An 11,445-nucleotide genomic window follows, 5' to 3' on the forward strand; every position below is an offset into this window, starting at 1 on the left:
TGCTTTCATGGATATTGTTCCTGCAAGGTGCTTAAACTATTATTAAAGATTTAATTGTCTGAGATTATATGTGTATGTCTGCAGGACATGTATCTCCACCACCATTCAGTGACTAAATACTATCATTTAGTCTGCTGGAATTTGCTGTTTATCCTCTTTATCATATATGCAGATTGGGAAAAAAGGAAATAGAGAATGCTCTGTGAGAAGTACTTACAGCTCAGTCATAGAAGTAGTATATATCACTTTCTTCTACATTCCATTGGCCATAACCTAGTTCTATGTATGGTTCAACTTCACTCCAAAAGGCACAGAAAATATATCCTGACTGTATTCCCAGGAAAAAGAGTACATTGGGTTTTATGCACATCGATTAATCTCTAGCAAAATCTAACATTTTGCTTACCAAATATGTATTTTACTCCCACTCTCTTATTTAGAATATATTTAACCACTTGCCAATGAAGAAAAACCAGTTTCATCCAATTCCTACATATAATTTACATTCAAGGATTTCTAGAGGATATACAGTCTTCTCTGTCAGATGGCAACATGGATCCTTGTGGTTGGCCAACATAAGAACTAGAAACTTTTCTTCACACCACCACTCCTCAACAATCAAATAACAGTAATGAGGCAGGGAGAGATAACTATAGAGAAATTAATGTAATGGAAGAGTAAAAACTAGATTAGAGCAGTAAAGGTCACTAGCAATTCTTAAATCTTGCTGTCATGTATGAGTTTCATTTTAGGCTCTGATTCTACTCTCTGGAAGGAACTGCTGTGTCTGTTTTTCTCTGTTGCTCTTGATTCTGCTCATTTGGAGGTTACTACTCATGTACTGGCTTCTCTGGCTATATCTGAAATGAACATAGGCCAGTAGCCTCTCATTACTTATTGGGCAGCCTCCACATGCTTCTCCACAATTGCTTAAGATGAACCGAAGAGTCACAGAATGTTTTAGACCAGTCTTATACTCTCCTTGACAATATGATTCTCTCCAAATTGAAGTCTTAAAAACAAAAACAAAAACAGCAAAAAAAAAACAACAAAAAAACTAATCTGATTTTTGCTGCAGGGTATTAATAAGTTTTAGTGTGCCTCTACCACTCAAAAACTTCTTCAAGCTTATCTCTTTTAGTTCTAGAAATGTCAAAATTTCCAAACTTTTATGCCCCAAACTGTAGGTCTTCTTCTATTCCCTTTCTTTTAAGTGACCAATTTTTCCTGAATTTATATATATTTTGTAATGCTTTATGAACGGCAGTCTGTAGTAACCAGTGCACAAATCCTTATGTTGATTAGTTTTCAAACGTTTAAAAAATTCTAGAAAACCCTGTTGATTTTTAGTGCAATTTAATTCTACTCAGAAAAAAAAATCTTTATTTCAAAGCTTTTAAATGTTTGAGACTTACTTTATGACCTAGAATATGTTATATTTTTGGAATGTGGACCATATTTACTCAAAAAAAGTGGTTTGGTAGTTGTGTTTAAAAGTATAAATTATGTCAAGTTGATTAATGTTGTTTGCTAATTTATATATATTTATGACTATTTTGTCTACTTGCTCTATTATTTATTGAGAAAATAGTGTGTTAAAAATATCCAACTATAATTTTGAATCTGTTTATTTCTCCTTTTATATATTTAAACTCTTGCTTTATGTATTTCAAAGATGTCTCATTCGGCTCATACAAATTTAGGATTCTTATGTTCTTTTGAATAATCCCCTTTTCACTATGAAGTTTTCCTCTTTTATCACTGATAACATTCTCTCATTGAAGTATATTTTGCTATTAATATATTTTTTACCATTTTTGGCTAGTGTTTTCAATTTTTTTTTCTTATCCATCTTATTACTTTCAAAATTTCTGTATTTTTACATATAATGTATGTCCACTGCAAATGCACCACATTTATTTTTAATGCAGTGTGGTGATATTTATCTTTTACTTGGAGTGTTGAGTTCAGTTATATTTAGTATGAGAGCTGATATAATTGAGTACTTTTGTATTCAATTTATATTTGGGGGACTTCCCTGGTGGTCCAGTGGTAAAGAATCTGCCTTGCAATTCAGGGGACGTGGGTTCGATCCCTGATCAGGGACCTAAGATCCCACATGCCACGGGGTAACTAAGCCAGGGTGCCACAACTACTGAGCTCATGCGCCTCAATGAGAGAGCACACGTGCTGCAAACTACAGAGCCCACATGCTCTGGAGACTGTGCGCCACAACTAGAGAAGAGAAAGCCAGCAGGCAGAAAACTAGAGAGAAACCCCATGCCACAACGAAGAGCCCATGCCACAATGAAAGATCCTACATGCTGCAACTAAGACCCAATGCAGCCAAAAATAATAAAATTTTTAAAAAATTTATATTTGGTATCATGATCCTGAAGCCAAAACTGGGCATGGAAAATAAATGCATTTACACTAAATTTTAAACATGAATACAATTATACAAAAAAACATACCAAAATTGTACATTAAACATCATGAGCAAGTAGACTTTATTTCATGAATTCAAGAATGGTACATTGGGAAATTCCCCCAAATTAAAGGATGATTAGCATAATAAAATCTCAGTAAATAAAGAAAAGGCATATGATAACATTAAAAACATTTCTGATGCTTTCTTTGTAATTGCAAAATGGGAATATAAATGACTTAATATCTTTTAAAGAACCACAACAATATCATATTTAATAAAGAATTAATTTAAAGCATTCACACTAAAGTAAAAAATAAGAAAAGATGCTCCTATTTCCAATTAATGTTAACAGTTGGAAGCTCTATGAATTATCAGACAAAAAAACAAAAATTATACACATTTGAAAGAAAAAAATTATTATTTAAATAGACACGTTTAATGATAAGAATCTAATACGTTTTTCTGTAATAAAAGAGTTTAATGAGTATGACAGATGCGAAACACACATAAAATCAATGTTTTTGATACACTAGTAATAAAAAAATTTAAATACAATGAGAGCAGTATCTACTTTAATGTGTATGTTTTAAAACTAAAATTGGTCACTGTGTACTTGCATGGAAAAATTTCCTGTACATATTGTTAATTTAAGCAAACAAAGTGAAAATTTAAAAATGTTTAAATGCAAAATAATCTAAATTGCTTTAAAATTTCATTTTACTATTATCCTGTTTATTTAAAACACAAACAGTCAAAACAAAACTATATATATGTACATGTTTATAGAAAACAGAAAAATGATAAAAACAGTTAATTGTGTTTCCACTTGGGGATGAGAGTAGAATTTGGGGGAGGAAGTAGATCAAAAGATATATTTTTTAATGTTTATGAGAAATCATTGTGAAATTAAAATTATTTTAAGACATATTTCAGTATAGCAGCTTTGGTAAAATCTTCAATAAAAGGAGGAGATTTTCATAAGAGTTTTGAAAGCATTCTGATCTTTTAACAACTGGGTATTTTTACTGGCCAAATTTATCCTCAATTACCTGCATTATAATACATTTCTCTAGCAGCCAATAAAGTCTCACTACTCTCCTTTTCTTCTTCTGCCAAATTTTTGTTCTTTATACAGAATATTTTAGTTTTTCTTGATTCCTCCTCTGGCTTTCATGGTGTTCCGTCTACTAATGGTTGGATGACATGAATTTGTAGCATATGCAAGTAGATTTTTTTTTTTTAGTGTATCCAATTCAGCAATATTCTCTATGGATAGAAATCACTCAAGCGAAAATTTTATGGTCCTTTTCAGCAAAAAAGCCCACTTCACATTCAGGCATAAAAGGTATTTTTCTTCTGATTATATAATTAAATAGGAAATTATAAACAGAGATATACTGATATAATAACCTAGTTTACCTTGTCCCTAATGGACAATCCTAAAATATGATCAATAAAGAAATTCACTAGTAAAATCTTTATCACCTGTTGAATACCCATGAATTCCTATAAGTTAAACCATCACAAAGAGTCTATTTCTTTTGTTGGTGCCACACTTACCAAGTTGTTTTATTGTGATTTATTTTTCTTTACACATATTCACAATGTTTTGAAATTGATAGGTTTTTTGGAATGTATTTAATTCAATATTTTAATTTTTCACAAAGGGAAATGAAAGATTACATAGGATAAGCAACTTATCGATGATTAAATTGGCAGTTAATGATATGCATATATTTGAATTTAGTTCACATGCTTGGTACTGGTAAAATACCTCCATTTTATTTCTTTTTTTTTTTTGTGGCTGGGTGTATGTTCTTGTTAAAATGAAAATATCTTAATTAAATAAGAATTACAATATAACCTACATAAATCAGTCATGATCAAGGAATCACACTTGAAATTCATCTTGAAAGTCTATGCATTGAAAAAATTTATGAATCAAATTTATCTAAATATGAATCTTCCCAAAAGAGCATTACAGCAAAACATTTACAGGTTCACAGATCATTTCCACGAAAGCCTGTGAAGTCTGTAACTTGTTTAGTTCTGAATTTTAAAGCCTTTAGAAAGTTAGTCTGGGTAAAACATACAGTCCAGTGAAATCTGTTAGTGGTTTAGAGCAACAAATAAACTCATGGTCTTGAGAAACATAATTTACCGAGCCTCCAGGGAGACCACGCTCCTTCCAGTAAGTAACTCATTATTGTTCTCATGGCTCGTGGGAAAGAGTTTAAAAGCTTATCTAATGCTACAACATGTTACTTACCCTTCAGATCTTCATCTGAACTTATAAATGAGCAAATGCACAGCATTAAAGACCCTGAGAAACCTGAAGGATTAAATAGATTAAACAGTGCTATTTTGGGCATATATTCTAGTCTTATTTTTCTGTAACAAATCATAAGTATCTGTTACTTTTCAATGTAAGAGTATTTTCAATTAATACATCAGTAGATATAATTAATTTTCAGTGTTATGGCAAACTAGCACACACATTTACATCTATATATTTATATATTAAAAAATATATATGATGCTAAAAGCCTGCAACCCTTTAGGTATTGTTTTCTTCCCTCAAATAGCACAAAAGTCATAAGTAGTCATTTTGCCAATGTGCCGTTTCTTACTTTTGAGTCACTGACTTTCATTAATGCTTCTCCCAGGTTTTCCAACAACTGTATTTATTTTGGTGTTTTATAACATGAAATGAGTTCAAAACTAAAGATTGTATTCTTGGAAATAATGTAACTGGATGTGTATCAAACTGTAGTTTCATCTTTTTGTGATTAATGTTTTCACTTGGGGCTATTAAACTCTTTTGGGGTTCGAGGTTGTTGAAATAATTTTTAACTGTAGCATGAACTAGTGTAGCTCAGCTTAGGAATTCTACAAAGTGCATTTCTTCCCTTCCCTCTACTGCCAGATTCTGGGCATGGTATTTAATAACTATTAGACAGAATTGAATGGCAAGTTGCTTCCTACATTCTCACTCTACATTTCTGAAATCAAATTATGGTCTAAGTAAATATACCAATCTGAATATTCAGACTAGGTAATGGTCAGTCAAGTCATAGTCTTATAAATGAGGCATTATTTATGAAGGCAGATAATATATATTTGAAGTTAATATTTTCATGTACTACTCTGGTTTATAGCAGAAATAAAAACAAAATAGGAGTACACCAGACTGAAAATATATCACACTGCCCTTCAGTTGTGGAGAAAATGACAAAATTTAACTACCCGATCTTTTAGGGGGCTAAAAGATTCCGTAACACCTGTTGTTTAAAAATCACTAAGGTTGGACCAATGTACTGTGTGACAATGAATAATGAAAAGTAACCAATTAGGGGCCAATGGAGAAAATATACTGAGAACAGAAAACACTGATTCACTGAGGAAACTCAGAGAGGAACAGAAAGAACCTCTGAAAAAAAGATCTTGCAAGACCCAGAAGAAAAGTTCAGAAAGCTGACATTCTCGGTAGGGTTCATGATTTCAATCTTTATGAAGCAGAAGCCAACACAACTAAAGAGTGGGGTGGGATGAAATAGGATATGGTGTAGTAAGGTAGTACTGACAGGCAACTAAATATTTAACACCAGGAATGAGAAAGACACATAATTTTAAAAATCAGAATCCATACCACAGTAAATGGAATAACCATTGTGGAAGTCACACATCTAAAGCTTTTCCCAAAACAAAAGCAAAAGTATAAAAACGCAAAATTCTTAGAGCAAATATAAAATAAATTTAATTATCAACTATGAAGGGAACAAAGCTAAAACAGTAGTAATCAAAGGCTTTGTACTAGTTTCTTATTGCTACCAATTACCAGAAACTTAGTGGCTTAAAACAACACAAATTTATTATCTTGCAGTCTGGATGTAAGAAATCCAAAATGGGATTTTATGTGGCTAAAATGAAGGTATTGGTAGGGCTGCATTCCTTCTGAAGGCTGTAGGGTAGAAGTCATCTCTTGCCTATTCCAGCTTCTAGAGGCCATCTACATCCCTTGGCTCATGGGCCCTTCTTACATCTTCAATGACAATAGTGTAACTTCTTCAAATCTCTCTCCTCTCTGAGCTCTGCTTTTGTCATCACATCTTCTCTAATTCTAACCCTTCTTTCTTCCTCTTATAAAGATTATTGAGATTATATTGTGTCAGCCTGGATAATTCATGATAATCTTCCCATTTTAAGACCCTTGACTTAATCACATCTTTAAGTCCACTTTGCCATGTAAGGTAACATATTTACAAATTTGGGGGATTAGGATATGGACATCTTTGGGAAGTAATTTTTCTACCTTCCACAAGGCAGAAGAAAAATTTCCAGTTTGGATTAATATAACTTCTGTGCATATTATAAGAGCTCACAAAATTCCAGGCAACATAATTGAAAAGATATCCACAAATAGACATATAGTGGTGAAATGTTTGGGCTATAAGAATAATGATAAAAAAATTTTAAGCATTTTAAATTTGAAGGAAGAGAAAATAATGCACATTAGCTAAAAACATACCTGGCCTCTTAATTCTGTTTTATGTGAAAAAACAGAAGACAGTACAACTTTATCAAGCTGTCTATATTATTCTGTTACCAAAAGTAATGATTAATAGTGGCACTAGCTTAAATTATATCATTATCTATTACGAACCAATATTTCTAAAATACACCACTCAGGACATTTATTAATTTAGTGTCTTTCTTTGGTTTACTACCAACCTATGAATGTGATTGTCTTTTTCTCCATACCTTTCCATTCCCAGCTAGGACATATTGCTGAGAACTGTATAACCAGAAATAGATTCTGAACTGATAAAAAATACATAAAAAGTTATCTGAAACATGATTGGTAAGACTACCTTTGAAATAACTTTCACATTTATTTTGATATTTCATTTCTATATTTCTATTGCTTGTATCTTAAATCAATTGAAAAACAATAAATTTTAGATAGTACTTCAAGCAGAAAAAAATGAGGGAAGGCAAAGACAAAAGTTAAATTCCGTTTTCCATGTTACATTATTCTGTGGTTCCAAAGAATTATAGGGATACAGAGTCCAGACATCATCTTAGCTTCTAAGAGAGACAAACTCAGATGCTTAATACACCTTTGGACTCCATTCAGATGGAGTAGAGTGTCCAAAGCCCTCTCTATTCTTTTACTTCAATTGTGAGTCATCATGTTCTGTAATAAACTTTATGCCTATTAATGTGTTTTAATCACCTCATGGGTTTTTTTTCCACATTAACAAATTGATTCTACCATCCTTTTCAAAAACATCCGTGATCCAAAATAGACAGAGTGGTTGGAATAGCTAAGGTAGGAAATCGTTTCCATTCTCAGTACTTGTGTTTAATCTCATTTTGCTTAACTTGTATTTTGAGGTACAAAAAATAGAATAATTATATAAAAATATTAATGATTTTAACACTTGTAATGTTTTAAAAGTAACTGTGATCAATTATTTAAATTTGAAGATATATTTAGGATACTTGAGTTTCAATTAGACATAATTAAAGAAAAATTATAAACGCCAATTTCAGTGAGAAAAAAATTATTTTCTCACCTCAAAATCATCGTCTGAGAACTATGTAATAGAAATTTTACAAAGGATTAGTGGGGATCAAGCAATACATTTTGTGATTGTTCTAAAAGACAGTAAGTTTACAGTGTATCTTACTGCCTTTTAGGTATTTGTGTGACATGTGACCATGTGATTTGTTGTTTGTGCCACATACTTTTTGGGAACAAAAGTAATGTTAACTAGACAGGATGTTAGGACAATGAAAACGAGCCCAGATTTTCCCAGGAAAACTAACAGTTATGATTTTGTTACTTTTAACCCACCTAATTTTTAACCCTACCTAATATAGACCACGTATATGTGACTATATATAATATACACACATATATATGTGTGTGTGTATATATATTTCTTCAATCTCCTTTCCTTTCTTAGATTTAATCATTCTAATTAAAACATATTTTTATTAATTTTCCTTCCCTTCCATTCCCTTTCCTCCCTCCCTCCCTCCCTTCCTTCCTCCTTCCCTCCCCCTTTTCCTTCTTTAAAAAAAAAAATCCTAAAGTAAAAATCTGTTCCTGAAATATGGAGAGTGTCCAATTTTTCTTGTGATATTTTTCCTATTTAATCTCATTCAACAGTTAACAATATGAGTTTTTGTAAAAGTTTAGCATATTGAGTATTTCACATTCTTTAGAAATACAAGCAATGCTACAAATAGCCTATTCATTTTACATATTTTTATATTAATATATAATATTTGTATCTTGAAAATTAAACAATAGTTTAGACTTGCATATTGTTATCACTAAGGTCTTAAGTTTACCCAAAGGATAAGTCCTGAATAAAGATACAAGAGTGGGAATGTTAACATATTCATTTAATGTACACTAAAAGGCAAAAGTACTTAATTAATTGTTTTGCCTTCTCCACAAATCCATATTAGTAATTTTCTATGTTACTTGTATATCTTATAAATTTGCTCTTATACAGAAGTAAAAAATATTAGTAAACAAAATCAGCTATGAGGAGCCAAAGGCAGTTTGATGAAATTATGGACTTTAGTCATAGAGAATATTTTCATCTCTTAATCCCATTTGATTCTCCACGCATCTCTACCCTACCACACACAGTTTTCATGAGGCTTATGGTCTATTTTCCAAGATTACAAACAAGATAGATATTTATAAGATTACAACCTACCAAAAGAAGAAGTGATGACTTTTAGCCTAGGAGCATATAGAAGTCTGTTAATTCTTTGGAGCAGGTGAACGGCATGTCCATTTGTATTTTTAAAAGTCCTTCTACCACTCATTTGAGCACTGATGGTTATGGAGTCAGATGAAGCCAGGTAGCACAGATAGCTGGCAATTACAGTTATCCAGGAAAAGTCAGGATGATCTGCAGTGGGGTGATGATGCTGGGAATGGAGAGAAGTATCTAATATTAAAACTGTAACATTGATACAACTGCTGAATTTTTCATTCAGGAATGAGCAAACCGGTTCCTAGATTTCTGGCTTGGGATACTGAGTAACATCTAGCATCTAGATACTGTTTCTAAAATAAATAATTTGGGGGATGAATCCATTTTTGGAATATTTGCATTGATTTCCCTCTCCTATTATAATTAATTCACAATCAATTATTTTTTCTCAGAATGACCTTTTTCTAACATTTGAATTATGTATATGTTTAAAAATTTAAAAATGAAATTAAAATATATAGAAAACATGACCCCTAAATTAAAAAACAACAACAGAAATAAATGAATAAACTTTATATAAAGTTGGTGACATAACCACTTAGTGAAGAATACTTTAATTCTTTAAGATACAGTATTTTGACTATATTTCCCAGGAGGGATAAATTCTGAGAACCAAAAAAACAAAACAAACAAAAACCTGCAAAGAAATCTTAAACCAAAATTAACAACGTTATTATTATAATGTGAATTGTCAAATAAATAAAACTAATAATAAGTTATAGCAATGTTTTTAGAAACCAAAATTTAAAAAAATTCAAGTATAAAAATCAAAGTAGTTAAGCATACCATGTATTATAACCTCTGGACTGTAAATGTAATATGAACTCATAATTTATCTTTTATTTCTAAAAAACAAATAACACGAAAAATCTCTGTTTACTGAAAAACCTTGAAGCAATAACAAAACCACTCCTAAATGCCCAATCTGTGGTCTCTAAAAGCCCCAAAGAAACAAGAGAGTCTTGGGGGGCATGTAGAGTGCAATGTACAGGGCATAAAATGCACAAGATAAACTTTGTATAATCTGCAGTGTCAGAAAGTAATAATGCTATCATAGAATAATGGAGTTTTGACAAAAAAATACAGGGTCCATCTTGAAGGGGTTTGCATTGTCCACACATGAGACTATTTAAGTGCAATGAAGAAATTGACAGTAATGTGGTTGAAACACATAAATATATAACAATCCTTGACTTTATGATGATACAAAAAAAACTACTTGATTGCCTTAGATAGGCAAAATCAATCTTAGTATTCTGAAAACTAATAAAGAAGAAAAAAATTAGGCATTTAGTCTGTGTTTCATGTACAAAATTTATTTTAGGATAGCTAAATTATTGATAAAGTTCTTCTTTAGAGAAGAATTCCAGCTAATAAATGCAGAAGAAATGATTGAATTGGGAAAATCACCGTTTTGTAAACCCTAATGACAATAGATGTAAGCAACAACCATCAATGGTCCCTACCTGTAGGTGAGAGACTTATAGGGAACTTTGTTGTAGATGGATCTGGCTGACAATACCTTTATCCACTTGTACTAGTTTTGTATCTATGCCATAACAAATACCATAAGTTTAGCAACTTAAAACAACACAAATTTAACATCTCACAATTCAATAGGTGAAAAGACTGGGTTAACTTGACAGGTTGCTCTGCTCCAGATTTCAGGTCAAAATGAAGGTTTCAGCCAACCTGAGCTCTTAACTGGTAGGCTCTGGGAAGAATTTGCTCCCATACTCACTCAGGTTTTGACAGAAAGAAGTTCCTTGTAGCTGTAGTATTGAGGTCCCTTTCCCTTACTGGCTGTCAGCAAAGACTGCCCTTAGCTCCAGAAGACCCCAATTCACCAACAGTTATTAAGCACCTGCTGCAAACAGCTTTAGGCCTACAGTGAGAGAAGACGCTGTTTTCTGTTTATTGGGGGGATAAAATGAATATCAAAATAATAAAGAATAAAATGTTAATTGTAGTAAATGTCAGTTTAAAGGGAATATAACATCTTTAACGCCCTATTTCCAAACACATTGGGAGTTAGTGCTTCAACATACGAATTTGGGGGGGGACACAATTCAGTACATAACAGCAACCATAATAATTGAGTAAAACTTCTGTAATACAGGTCTATTAATGAGAAGAATGGGAATACTTTTGCTTAATTAGTGTTTAAGTTTAGTGTTATCTACATCAATATCGACTGCAAACGTTCATCTG

This window comes from Pseudorca crassidens, chromosome 5 (assembly GCF_039906515.1).
Source record: "Pseudorca crassidens isolate mPseCra1 chromosome 5, mPseCra1.hap1, whole genome shotgun sequence".
NCBI classification, from domain to species: domain Eukaryota; kingdom Metazoa; phylum Chordata; class Mammalia; order Artiodactyla; family Delphinidae; genus Pseudorca; species Pseudorca crassidens.